The sequence below is a fragment of the Hemitrygon akajei genome, chromosome 8, assembly GCF_048418815.1.
Source record: "Hemitrygon akajei chromosome 8, sHemAka1.3, whole genome shotgun sequence".
Lineage (NCBI taxonomy): Eukaryota > Metazoa > Chordata > Chondrichthyes > Myliobatiformes > Dasyatidae > Hemitrygon > Hemitrygon akajei.
This window is the reverse complement of record NC_133131.1, coordinates 104,658,373-104,672,108: the sequence shown is the minus strand read 5'-3', so window position 1 is coordinate 104,672,108 and position 13,736 is coordinate 104,658,373. Positions and strand designations below refer to the sequence as shown.

Sequence of the window (13,736 nt, the reverse complement as noted above, 5' to 3'; positions counted from 1 at the left end):
GGAGGGGGAAAAGGAGGAAATTATAAATCATACTTCATTTTTTACTCATGTTCCAGTTGAAGATGAGTGGCAACCTCTTTAATATGTTCCCAGACATACTGGATATCGTTACTTTTGATTGTTTCAGAACTTACAGCAAAACAAAGGGCAAACTTCTCTCGAGGATAGTAGGAAACAATGTGTATCTTCCTCATGCTGTTTATCTTTTTAATGAGCCTCTCATTTACATCATTTGAGCTCTAAAATATTAAATATACCAGATCCTTAAATTACTTATGAAGATATACGTCATTAACAAATTAATTTACTTTAAACTTTCTGCATTAGAATCTAATTGTACATTGCACAGAAACAACAATGTTGCTCATCCCAGATGATCTGTCAGGGTTCTCAGATACATCTGGGGATGTGTCTCAATTGAGAATGCTGTCTCACAGGCATTTCAAGAAGCAGCAGGAATGGTTGTGCTCACAGAATCATAACGTAGCTAATGAGTCTGATTCTTCCATCAAAATCCTTAGAAAATCTCACCAGGATGACTGACCCACTAGAGGTGGTGGCAGTGTAGGAGATGATGAGGGAAGGGTGCCTCTGTAAGTATCCAACATTAAGATTAAACCTATACAAATTTATTACTCTGAATATTTCAATGAGACATGAATGCTCAAGCCTTTATGGATTACAATGTTAGTTTGGTGCATTTTGGCAATATGAAATCCCACTGTAGTTCCACTTAAAATGTTATCTTCCTGAAAACAATGTTGCTGAGGGGAAACAGGATCGTTGGTTAAGTGACATTGGAATTAAAAAGATATTTTCTGGAGTACTACTCCATCATGATTTTCCAATCAAGAAAGGTACAAACTTACATGGGGTTGAGTGGGATCTGGGATCAGCCATGATGGAATGACACAGCAGACTCGATGGGTTGAATGGCCTAATTTTGCTCCTGTATGACATGGCCATATGCAGTCTAATAGTTCTTAACAGAAAGAACTTCCACAACAGATGGATAAATCATGCTGAATGTTAGTTTGTAGACAACTCTAACACAACCGCTTTACTGACATTATATTTTGAATTGAATTGACTTTATTACTTACATCCATCATATACATGAGGAGTAAAAATCTTTACGTTACATCTCTGTCTAAATGTGCAATGCGTAATTTATAGTAATTTACAATAAATAGTATGTACAACAGGATAGCCAATATAGCATAGAAATACAGTTGTGTCAGCCTGATATGGGGGAGAAAAACAAATCTACATATATATTTTACAAAGGACTTTTTGAGAGTAGGGTCTATTTTAGTACAAACTGTGGGAGCCAGGATCTGTTCCAATAGTAAAATCTTCCAGTACCAGTAGCTTACATGCTAAGACTCTTTAATGCATCTTCAATATTGAGTTTCAAATACGTGCAAAAACTGAGGTTTCAAACTAAGGCACATCCAGCCCTGAATGTCTGAAACATCCGATATGCTTTGCAATGACAAAATAACTTACAATTTAAGAAAGATAATAAATTTTGCCTTTGAATACTTTATGTGTATTTGCATACCATTATTTAATGATGACCCCATACAGCTGTACAATAAATTGCACACAACTGACCCAAAATTGATTGGGGATTGGGATAAAAAAAAGTCAATACCTGATCTGGGGCCTGTTGTTCTTTAGACTGCAACAGAGGATAAGCCTGCATGCTAAAGTGCAAAATATAGAGCATGTAATATTAACAGTATGTTTACATACCTTCATTCTGAAGCACACCAGTCCCAATACCACATCACCAATAACCTCGAACCGCTCACCTTGATGTACCACACTTGCAAATTCATGTGCTAGAGCCACGTTCTGTGATAAATAGAATAGGCTGAAATTAATACACTTTTGAGTAAAGGTAATCTGCTACACAAATTATACAAATTCAACAAAATCATTCACCATTGCTAATATCTATAATAAACTAAAAATGCAAGGACTAAAAATATATATTTTTTTGTTTTTGTATTTTTATTTCAACAACTTCTTGAAGAAAATGACTTTGAATTATTTTCTAAACAATTGTGAATAGATTTTGTTGGCGGTTCAGGAAAGAGGAGAGTCTGTTGGGTCAGAGACCAACAGAAGTCGGGAGAGCGGATAAAAGGAGCAGATTTGGACAAGGCCAGTCTTTTTGGATTCAGCAGGCATGGAAAGTGTTGGCATTAGAGGACTAACCTCAGCTGCAAATACAAGGAGGGTCGGCTCAAGTGGAGTGACCATTGTTTGAATGTGCCAGTGACAGAGTGAAGGCTTTAGTGTGAACAGGCAGGGACGCAGTTAAGAAAAGTCAAGCCTTTTACTTTTTTGGTATAGAGTAGTCAGGATGGAATGCTCCTCCTTTCAGCTGTAGGAATTCGAGATACCTGATGATTTCCCCAATGACTACATTTGCGGGATCTTCAGCGCCTGACTGACTGGGTCAAGGAGTTGGAGCTCCAGTTGGATTTACTCAGGATCATTTGGGAAGCTGAAGATATTATAGATGAAACTTTTGAAGAGGTGGTCACACCCGGAGTACAGGCTTCAGACAGTAGATGGGTAACCACCAGGAGAGATAAGGGGATTAAGGGGTCGATTCAGGGTTCCCCTGTAGTCATTCCCTCAGCAACAAGTATACCCCTTTGGATACTGCTGGCGGGATGATCCATCAGATCACAGCACTAGATGGTGATACTGGTGATACTGTGGCTGGCTCAGAGCTCGACAGGGAAGGGTCAACTCAGGTGGAGTTGTAGTTATAGGGAACTCAATAGTTAGGAAAACAGAAAGGAGATTCTGTGTGTTGTCTGCTGGGTGCTAGGGTCCATGATGTATCAGAGTGGCTGCAGGATATTTTCAAGTGGGAGGGTGAACTGCTCGAGTTCGTGGTGCATGTTGGCATCAATAACAGTGGCAGAAAATGGGAAGAGGTCCTACACAGTGAGTATATAAAGTTAGGAAAGAGGCTGAAGCGAAGGACCTCCAAGGTTGTAATCTCTGGATTACTTCCTAGGCCACAGGCTAATGAAAGTAAGCATGGATGAATGAATAGCTGCAAAGATGGAGCAGGGGACAGGGTTTCAAGTTTGTGGATCATTGTAACCTTTTCTGGGGAAGGGGTGCCTGTACAAGAAGGATAGGTTGCACCTGAACTGGAGAGGGACCAATATCCTGGCCGGGAGGTTTACTGGTGCTACTCAAGAGAGTTTAAACTACTTTTGCAGGGCACTGGAAACCAGAGCCCCAGGTTAGTAAAAGAAGGATCGGACCAGAAGTTAGATGTTAGGGAAAATATTGAAAGGCACATTCAAAATAACAGGTACGATGGGCTGGATAATTTTAAGTTTGTGTATTTTAATGCTATGAGTATTATGGGTAAGGGTGATGAACTTAGAGCATGGATCAGTACATGGAACTATGATGTTGTAGCCATTACTGAAACTTGGCTGGGAGAGGGGCAGGAATGGGTGGTTAATGTACCAGGTCCTTGGAGTTTTAGAAAAAATAGAGGAGGAGGTAAAAGAGGGGGTGGAGTTTCACTACTAATCAGGGGACATTATCACTACTGTACTCAGAGGAGACATAATGGAGAGGTCAGACACTCAGTCCATTTGGGTGGAACTCAGGGATAGGAAGAGTGCAATCACAATGATGGACTTATTCCACAGAATAAGGGAACCAACTTTATTGCCCTCTTACAAGTTTCTTGTTATGGTCATGTTTATATAAAGAGTGGGCCACATCATTCACACCAATACCAAACTCTGAGACTGGAACTCTACTCTAAGTTCAGTTATCATAGACTCCTGGCAAAAATATGTGAGTTCCAGGCCCATGATTGCTCAAAATGTGAAAGCTCATTGCAAATAGCCTTGAGACTATAGAATCTCTTTATCAGGAGCTTTAGTAGCTAAGCAAGAAATAGTGGAAGGTGTGAATGAGCTCACAAGCATCTCAGAACTCACAGAATTGGAGTGAAACCTGCTGAAGAAGAGAAAATATTCAAAATGCACATGGGTGCCTGCAGCTATATCACAATTGCAAATGCTTGTCATCATTCAGAAAAAGACAGTCCACTAATCTTGCTACAGGAGAAAGCACCTACACTGCCACACAGTCAATGTACAGAATGTACTGTTGAAACACAGTAGTTTATCAACACATATCCTCAACAAGAAGGTTAAGTCAACCAAGTTATTAGAAGCTCATCTCTTCCATTTGGGATCACATTCTGACCCAAGAAGCTCAACAGCATTCAGACAAAGCAGCTTCCTAATTGTAACCTCATTCACCTTCATCAGGCTGCATCAATAACACCTCCCAAATTTACAATCTGTACCACCAACAAAGGCAAGAATTTCAGGTGCATGGGATCAACACCACTTGCTTAATCTCCAAGTTATATGCAACCAAGTCTTGGAATTATATCACCAAAACTACATCATCACTGGGTTTAAATTTTGGAGCTCCCTAAGTAACTCCATTCTCCAGAAGGACTGCAGCAGTTCAAGAGGCAGAGCACTGTCATATTCTAAAGAGACATTTAGCAATAGGCAATAAATACAGGTCTTAACAGTAATGCCCAGATACCAAAAATGAATAAATAAAAAATGTAACTTATTTATTCAACTGTTTTGTAAACATTGCAAGTATCATCCACGGTGGCATAAAAATTATTAATATAGTTTTAATCAAAGTACAGTGCACACATATTCGGGAATACATTTTGCTACATGTTTCATGTGTATTTTTTATAATAATGTCTGTACCTTACCCTGCAAATATATTTTTGAATTCCTTTTACTCCGTACAACTGGAATACAAACCACATTTTCAAAGAGCGGAATCTGCTTCCAGTGGAACCTGCCAATGCTGAATGGAATCAAAAAGAGTAAAAAAAAATCAACTGCGTAAAAGCATTTAGAAAATTCTTATCATTGTCTGTACAATACAATCAATTAAATTTTAATAAAATAGCACAATTCTTTTTATGTTGTAAGAAGGAAATGAAGATCATCTCTAGAAGATACATAGACTATTTTAAAGATGGAATTAGTTTATGCTAATCTTCTGACAATTATAACCAAGAATTTCAGCAATCTTGCGATTTCTGAGAACTTGGTGCAACTTTGTGGGTGAGAAACCCTATAGACTTATTTCAGGGGACTCTCCAGACTGCTTCAGCCAGTTTTTCAAGGCAATTGTTAAAACCAAAGAATATTTAGACACACGATAAGGTGCTAATGTGCCTTATGAAATGGTAATATGTTTTACAGTCACCATGCTCTGAGGAGGTGAACCACGTTGTGCCAGGTTGTTGGAGCCTAGGATGCTTCAGATCAGCAAATTCAAATTGGACCTGTCAAGAACTGAAGATTCTGGGCACTAATTCTGGGTAGTGGGCTGAGACCAGTTAGATTTAGCCCAGTGTTTCCATTTGGATTAAAATATCCAAAAGATCATTTTCTTTATCAGTCTATAGCAGTGGACCTGCTCATCAGAAATTCTCCATATGGACAGCTGTAACTTCAGCTGTAAGCCAAAGTTCTATTCTCTTTCATTTAATAATTTTGGGGAAAATAACTATGAAAAGCATTATTTTCCACATTACAGTCTGACTGACATTTTTAAAAATTAAAATCAAGTACGGAAAATTATATATGGATAAAAACCCCCACTCACTCTAATGTTTATTTGCAAAAGTACAGGTCAGGGATTCAAAATAGCATGGTGCTGATGTAACATCTCTGACCTTTGTTGTCTTTGTGTTGGCATTTTGGTATTGGTTTGATATTAGTTTATTATTGTTAAACGTACTTGGCATTTCGGTCTACAGTTTTTTAAAATGGTATTTCTGGAGCATATTGTGTCAGGTTGTTGAGTCTGGGATGCTGCAGGTCAGCAATATGACCCCTTTATATTTGAACATGTCAGGAACTGGAGACTGTGGGCTGCATTCAGAATATAGTGAAAAGCTCTCTTCTTCATGCTATCCAAAGTAATTGTCAAAGTCATCTTTATTGTTATGTGCACAAGTACATGTATGCTGAGGTGCAACGAAAAAATTACTTGTATCTGAATCACAGCCACATAGCATTATTTAAGCATTTAAGCACAAGAAAAATAAGGATCTCTCTCCCTTCAGTCATTCTCAATTGCGCCCCCCCCCCCCCCCCCATCCCGGATAAGTAGAAGATACAAATGCTGAGCACATCCTTGATAAAATTAAACACAAATTACACACAAATTTCAAAAGGAAGAATCACTAGTGTAAACAGGAGAAGGCAAAGTAGGCACTATTTAGGGCTGTACTGGTTACTTCAAGAACCAAGTGATCCATGACATCCCTTGGAAGTAGTAAAATAAAAGAATGCAGAATATCGTAATGCAGGTACATGGTAAATACAAGGACCAGAATGCGGTATTCTGAGAGATCTAGAGTTGATCTTCTAGTGTATGTGAAGTCTTTTCCAGAGTATGTCAACAATGGATAGAAGCTGTCTTTGTGTCTGGTGATACGTGTGCTCAGTACTGGTACCTTCTACCTAACTGGGGGGGGGGGGGTGTGTAGAGGGGATTGAGAATGACTAAGGGGAAAGAGACTCTTGATTTTATTAGCAGTCTTCCTGAGGCAAGGAAAGTGCACATACAGAGGAGCCTGTTTTATGTCATGGATTTGGCTCTCTCACAGCAACATGCAATTTATTTTGGTCTTGGGTGCAGCAGTTGCCATACCAAACTGTAATAGGATGTTATTTGAGTTCCAATTTTATCATGAAACTACACATGAATACAGCCAAACAATGTTCCTCTGAGGTCAAGGTGCAAAACACATTACCAATGACACATAGTTGGAAATTGGAAAGTATGATGTTGTAGGAATAATAGAGACATGACTGCAAGAGGACCAGGGCTGGAAAATGAATATTCAAGGATGTACATCCTATCAAAAGGATAGACAGGTGGGCAGAGGGGGTGGGGTGGCTCTGTTGAAATTTAGTCCCTTGAGAGGGGTGACATAGAATCAGGAGATGTAGAGTCAGTATGGATAGAACTGAGAAATTGTAAGGGCAAAAAGACCCTAATGGGAGTTATCCACAGGCCCCCAAACAGTAGCCTGGATATAGAATGCAAGTTATAACCATATAACCATATATAACCATATAACAATTACAGCATGGAAACAGGCCATCTCGGCCCTTCTAGTCTTACACTCACCTAGTCCCACTGACCTGCACTCAGCCCATAACCCTCCATTCCTTTTCTGTCCATATACCTATTCAATTTTACTTTAAATGACAATATCAAACCTGCCTCTACCACTTCTACTGGAAGCTCGTTCCACACAGCTACCACTCTCTGAGTAAAGAAATTCCCCCTCATGTTACCCTTAAACTTTTGCCCCCTAACTCTCAACTCATGTCCTCTTGTTTGAATCTCCCTTACTCTCAATGGAAAAAGCCTATCCACGTCAACTCTATCTATCCCCCTCATAATTTTAAATACCTCTATCAAGTCCCCCCTCAACCTTCTATGCTCCAAAGAATAAAGACCTAACCTGTTCAACCTTTCCCTGTAACTTAGGTGCTGAAACCCAGGTAACATTCTAGTAAATCTCCTCAGTACTCTCTCTATTTTGTTGACATCTTTCCTATTATTCAGTGACCAGAACCATACACAATACTCCAAATTTGGCCTTACCAATGCCTTGGACAATTACAACATCACATCCCAACTCCTATATTCAATGCTCTGATTTATAAAGGCCAACATACCAAAAGCTTTCTTCACCACCCTATCCACATGAGATTCCACCTTCAGGGAACTATGCACCATTATTCCTAGATCACTCTGTTCTACTGCATTCTTCAATGCCCTACCATTTACCATGTATGTCCTATTTGGATTATTCCTACCAAAATGTAACACCTCACACTTATCAGCATTAAACTCCATCTGCCATCGTTCAGCCCACTCTTCTAACTGGCCTTAATCTCTCTGCAATCTTTGAAAACCTACTTCATTATCCACAATGCCACCTACCTTACTATCATCTGCATACCTACTAATCCAATTTACCACCCCATCATCCAGATCATTAATGTATATGACAAACAACATTGGACCCAGTACAGATCCCTGAGGCACACCGCTAGTCACCGGCCTCCAACCTGACAAACAGTTATCCATCACTACTCTCTGGCATCTCCCATCCAGCCACTGTTGAATCCATTTTACTACTTCAACATTAATACCTAACGATTGAACCTTCCTAACTAAACTTCCATGCAAAAACTTGTCAAAGGCCTTACTGAAGTCCATATAGACAACATCCACTGCTTTACCCCTGTCAGCTTTCCTCGTAACCTCTTCAATAAATTCAATAAGATTTGTCAAACATGACTTCCATGCACAAATCCATGTTGACTGTTCCTAATCAGACCCTGTCTATCCAGATAATTATATATACCATCTCTAAGAATAGTTTCCATTAATTTACCCACCACTGACGTCAAACTGACAGGCCTATAATTGCTAGGTTTACTCTTAGAACCCTTTTTAAACAATGGAACCACATGAGCAATACGCCAATCCTCCGGCACCATCCCCGTTTCTAATGACATTTGAAATATTTCTGTCAGAGCCCCTGCTATTTCCACACTAACTTCCCTCAAGGTCCTAGGGAATATCCTGTCAGGACCCGGAGATTTATCCACTTTTATATTCCTTAAAAGCGCCAGTACTTCCTCCTCTTTAATTGTTATAGTTTCCATAACTTCCTTACTTGTTTCCCTTACCTTACACAATTCAATATCCTTCTTAGTGAATACTGAAGAAAAGAAATTGTTCAAAATCTCCCCCATCTCTTTCAGCTCCACACATAGCTGTCCACTCTGATTCTCTAAGGGACCAAGTTTATCCCTCACTATCCTTTTGCTATTAATATAACTGTAGAAACCTTTTGGATTTATTTTCACCTTACTTGCCAAAGCAACCTCGTATTTTCTTTTAGCTTTTCTAATTTCTTTCTTAAGGTCCTTCTTACATTCTTTATATTCCTCGAGCACCTCATTTACTCCATGCTACCTATATTTATTGTAGATATCTCTCTTTTTCCTAACCAAGTTTCCAATATCCCTTGAAAACCATGGCTCTCTCAAAATTTTAACCTTTCCTTTCAACCTAACAGGAACATAAAGATTCTGTACCCTCAAAATTTCACTTTTAAATGACTGCCATTTCTCTATTACATCCTTCCCATAAAACAAATTGTCCCAATCCACTCCTAATTCCTTTTGCATCTCCTCAAAGTTAGCCTTTCGCCAATCAAAAATCTCAACACTGGGTCCAGTCCTATCCTTCTCCATAATTATAAGTTGAATCAAGAGTTAAAAATGGCATGTCGCAAAGGTAATGCTATGGTTTTTATGGGGGATTTCAACATGCAAGTAGACTGGGAAAATCAGGTTGGTACTGGACCCCAAGAAAGGGAGTTTGCGGCGTGCCTCCGAGATAGATTCTTAGAGCAGCTTGTACTGGAGCCTACCAGGGAGAAGGCAATTCTGAATTTAGTGTTGCGTAATGAACCAGATTTGATAAGGGAACTCGAGGTAAAGGAGCCATTAGGAGGTAGTGACCATAATATGATAAGTTTTAATCTACAATTTGTGAGGGAGAAGAGAAAATTGGAAGTGTCAGCATTACAGTTGAACAAAGGGGACTATTCAGCCATGAGGGAGGAGCTGGCCAAAGTTGACTGGAAAGATACCCTAGCAGGGTTGACAGTGGAACAACAATGGCAGGTATTTCTAGAAGTAATAAAGAAGGTGCAGGATCAGTTCATTTCAAAGAGGAAGAAAGATTCTAAGGGGAGTAAGGGGCAACCGTGGCTGACAAAGTAAGTCAAGGACAGTATAAAAATAAAATAGAAGAAGTATAACATAGCAAAAATGAGCAGGAAGCCAGAGGATTGGGAAACTTTTAAAGAGCAACAGAAGATAACTAAAAAGGCAATACAGGGAGAAAAGATGAGGTGCAAAGGTAAGCTAGCCAAGAATATAAAGGAGGCTAGTAAAAGCTTCCTTAGGTATGTGAAGAAGAAAAAATTAGTTAAGACCAAAGTTGGACCCTTGACAGAAACGGGTGAAATTATTATGGGGAACAAGAAAATGGCAGACGAGTTGAACAGGTACTTTGGATCTGTCTTCACTAGGGAAGACACAAACAATCTCCCAGATATAATAATGGCCAGAGGACCTAGGGTAATGGAGGAACTGAAGGAAATTCACATTAGGCAAAAAATGGTGTTGGGTAGACTGATGGGACTGAAGGCTGATAAATCCCCAGGCCTGATGGTCTGCATCCCAGGGTACTTAAGGAGGTGATTCTAGAAATCGTGGATGCATTGGTAATCATTTTCCAATGTTCTATTGATTCAGGATCTGTTCCTGTGGACTGGAGGGTAGTTAATGTTATCCCACTTTTTAAGAAAGGAGGGAGAGAGAAAGTAGGGAATTATAGACCGGTTAGCCTGACAGTGGTGGGGAAGATGCTGGAGTCAATTATAAAAGATGAAATAGCAGCACATTTGGATAGCAGTAACAGGATCGGTCCGAGTCAGCATGGATTTACAAAGGGGAAATCATGCTTGACTAATCTTCTGGAATTTTTTGAGGATGTAACTATGAAAATAGACAAGGGAGAGCCAGTGGATGTAGTGTACCTGAACTTTCAGAAAGCCTTTGATAAGGTTCCACATAGGAGATTAGTGGGCAAAATTAGAGCACATGGTATTGGGGGTAGGGTACTGACATGGATTGAAAATTGGTTGGCAGACAGGAAACAAAGAGTAGGGATTTACGGATCCCTTTCAGAATGGCAGGCAGTGACTAGTGGGGTACCGCAAGGCTCGGTGCTCGGACTGCAGCTACTTACAATATACATTAATGATTTAGATAAAGGGATTAAAAGTAACATTAGCAAATTTGCAGATGATACAAAGCTGGGTGGCAATGTTAAATGTGAGGAGGATGTTATGAGAATGCACGGTGACTTGGACAGGTTGGGTGAGTGGGCAGATACAGTTTAATGTGGATAAATGTAAGGTTATCCACTTTAGTTGCAAGAACAGGAAGGCAGATTACTATCTGAATGGTGTCAAGTTAGGAAAAGGGAAAGAATAACGAGATCTAGGTGTCCTTGTTCATTAGTCACTAAATGTAAGCATGCAGGTACAGCAGGCAGTGAAGAAAGCTAATGGCATGTTGGCCTTCATAACAAGGGGAGTTGAGTAAAGGAGCAAAGAGGTCCTTCTGCAGTTGTACAGAGCCCTGGTGAGACCACACCTGGAGTATTGTGTACAGTTTTGGTCTCCAAATTTGACGGAGGACATTCTTGCTATTGAGGGAGTGCAGCGTAGGTTCACAAGTTTATTTCCCGGGATGGCGGGACTGTCATATGTTGAAAGATTGGAGTGACTTGGCTTGTATACACTGGAATTTAGAAGGATGAGAGGGGATCTGATTGAAACATATAAGATTATTTTGATTAGGAACTCTTCCAAAATTAGGTTTCATTTCTGTTGAAAAACCACTACTTCTTGCTTCATACCAAGTGGCATATAAAGTGGCCAAATCCAAGAAGCCCCATACAATTGCAGAAGATCTCATCAAGCCATGTGCACTGGAAATGGCAACAATTATCCTGGGCAAAGAAGCAAGAAAAAAATTTGAACAGGTGCCCCTATCAAATAATGTCATTCACAACCGAATCAGTGATTTGAGTGAAGATCTTTTTCAACAGAAATTAAACCTAATTTTGGAAGAGTTCCGTGTTAATCAAAATGAGCTCTTTTGATTTTCAATGGCCCAACATCATGTCCTTCAAATCAGCTCCACCATGCTTGTTCTTGAAGTGCTCTTGAAGCTTGGATGGCTTCAGATTTGAGTTGGAAAATACAATGCTACAAAGAATGCACTGGGGTTTTTGCAAGCCATCATTTCCTGTTGTGCAAGTGAAACCAAAGCACACATAGTCATCATTCCATTTCCTTCTTTTTGACATGATGAAGGGTTAAGGGTAAAGAGAAAAATATGAGCTAATATGAGGAAAACTATCTGACTAAGTCAGGAATGACTACTTTACTCAACCAGACACGCCTATAGCAAAGTATCGCGAGAAATACGCTTTTGAATATTATATTACGACAATATTTGCGGTTATGCCAAGATAAATCATCAGGTGGAAATGCTACGGGATCGCGACGTGACTTAGTAGGCTTCGCTCTACTGAATTTACACACCTATTTCTGATGATTATCAGAGATATGAACTCCCATCGCACGATTCAAAGTCCTCGGTACTAACCATGATACCTCTTCAACTAACACAATTCAAGATTATCAACGATTCAAGAAAAAAACCTTTTAAGAGAAAAAAACCTTTGAAATTCAAAAACTTCTTTAATGCATTGAGACAAATACGAATAAATGACTTCAGCTGCTTTTTATCAAAATGCCGCTTTAAAAATTTTTATAATTGAATAATTTTCCTACTGCGGGTTTGGTTTTAACGTGAAGTCGTTACTCAGTGGTTGATTCGGGACGTATAAAGATTTTGGCATTATGAGATGATTCTTAACTCTGAGATGTAACCTTCTAGCTAACATTAATGAGACTCCTCAACTCTGAGGTGTAACTCCCAGGTAACACTGATGAGAATCCTCAACACTGACTCGGGCAGTGGGAGACTGGAGTGAGTTTACGTCTCTCTCGACTCGGGCAGCGGGAGACTGGAGTGTGCTTGGGACAAACATTACTACCATTTCTCAAGGCACACTGGCAGCTGGCTGAGTGATGACTCGTGATTCATCACTCAAGGACACAAGCCACTCTGTGTCGCACCCCGTGAAATCCCATCTCGCACCCCCTGGGGGTGCGGGCACCCCAGGTTGGGAACCCCTGATCTATAGGAAGTAGTACAGTCTACATTTTGGGTCAAGAGCTTTCGTCAGGACTAACAGAAAAAAGAAACAGTAAGAGATTTGGAAGTGGGAGGGGGAAAGGGAGACCCAAAATGATAGGAGAAGACACGAGAGGGAGAGAGGCTGGAGAAGGGGGAATATCACAGGATGGAAGGCCTTGGAAGAAAGAAAGGGGGAGGGGAGCACCAGAGGAAGATGGAGAACAGGCAAGGAGTTATTGTGAGAGTGAAAGAGAAAAATAAATTATTAAAAATTAGGGATGGAGTAAGAAGGGGAGGAGGGACATTAACAGAAGTTAGAGAAATCTATGTTCAAGCCATCAGGTTGGAGGCTACCCAAACGGAATATAAGGTGTTGTTCCTCCAACCTGAGTGTGGCTTCATCTCAACAGTAGAGGAGGCCATGGATTGACATATTGGAATAGGAATGGGACATGGAATTAAAATGTGTGGCCACTGGGAGATCCTGCTTCCTCTGGCGGACAGAGCGTAGGTGTTCAGCTTCATTGGAGGAACAACACCTTATATTCCGTCTGGGTAGCCTCCAACCTGATGGCTTGAACATTGGTTTCTCTAACTTCCATTAATGCCCCTCCTCCCCTTTTTACCCCACCCTTATTTTTTTTCTCTCTTTTCTTCTCACAATAACTACTTGCCTGTTCTCCATCTCCCTCTGGTGCTCCCCTTCTTCCAAGGTCTTCCATCCTATGTTACACCCCCTTCTCT

At 40.1% G+C, this 13,736-nt stretch overlaps 1 long non-coding RNA gene across 1 annotated transcript in view; it reads right to left on the bottom strand.

Moving 5' to 3' along the window:
• Positions 1–1,778: 1,778 nt before the first annotated feature.
• LOC140731451 (uncharacterized) overlaps positions 1,779–13,736 on the bottom strand; it is a 45,867-nt gene continuing 33,909 nt past the window's right edge. The window contains exons 2-3 of the long non-coding RNA XR_012099835.1: positions 4,805–4,902; positions 1,779–1,860 (exon numbers count right to left, since the gene is read on the bottom strand). This is a non-coding gene — a long non-coding RNA (uncharacterized lncRNA). The remainder of the gene's footprint in view (positions 1,861–4,804; positions 4,903–13,736) is intronic.